General features: G+C 42.8%; 1 protein-coding gene across 1 annotated transcript in view; it reads right to left on the bottom strand.

Moving 5' to 3' along the window:
- The window catches only part of LOC115220904 (aspartate aminotransferase-like), a 44,671-nt gene extending 44,574 nt beyond the window's left edge, over positions 1 to 97 (bottom strand). Inside the window, exon 1 of the mRNA XM_029791104.2 lies at positions 1 to 97. This exon is cut by the window's left edge and continues 140 nt beyond it. The gene's annotated coding sequence lies outside the window, so the exon portion shown is untranslated.
- Positions 98 to 797: the final 700 nt, after the last annotated feature.

Raw genomic sequence — 797 nt, 5'->3', positions numbered from 1 at the left:
TTTGCTTTAACAGAACTTTTTTCCCCACAGTTGTATTGCGAAGTTTTCCTTCCATTGCACCGATGTTACTGGATTAAATTTGTTTAGTGGAGAGAGAGCTTCTTACTGTACATCCATGTTGTTATTTAGCCCGGAGCTATACTTCTTATTTAGTTCGGAGCTATTATTATTATTTGTAGAAGCAGAAGCAGAAGTAGTAGTAGTAGTAGTAGTAGTAGTAGTAGTAGTAGTAGTAGTAGTAGTAGTAGTTGTTGTTGTAGTAGCGGTATTGTGTGGTGGACTCATTTGAAAGGTTTGAAGGCAGGCAGTTTTCTGTCTTGTCGTGCTCTGATTGATTTGTTCAAGGCGCAGGCGTGGCTGTGTGGTAAGAAGCTTGCTTCCCAACCACACGGTTCTGGGTTCAGTCCCACTGCGTGGCACTTTGGGCAAGTGTCTTCTACTATAATCTCGGGCAGACCAAAGCCTTGTGGGTGAACTTGGTAGACGGAAATTGAAAGAAGCCCGTCGTATATATGTATATGTGTGTATGTGTGTTTGTGTGTGTGCTTGCCACTCCCCTCCCTCACCACTTGACAACCAGTGTTAGAGTCTTTATGTCCTCGTAATCTAGCGGTTCGGCAAAAGAGACCGATAGAATAAGTACCAGGCTTGAAAAATAAGTACTGAGGTTTATCCATTCGAGTAAAAATTCAAGGCCGTGCCCCAGCATGGCCACAGTCTTATGACTGAAACAAATAAAAGAAAAAAGAAAAGAATGCCACTTGAAAAGAAAGGTGAGGGTAGAGACTGGGGTGTGC

Source organism: Octopus sinensis, linkage group LG17, assembly GCF_006345805.1.
Source record: "Octopus sinensis linkage group LG17, ASM634580v1, whole genome shotgun sequence".
Taxonomy (NCBI): Eukaryota; Metazoa; Mollusca; class Cephalopoda; order Octopoda; family Octopodidae; genus Octopus; species Octopus sinensis.
The sequence above is the reverse complement of the archived record's forward strand: the minus strand, read 5'-3'. Positions and strand labels throughout refer to the sequence as shown.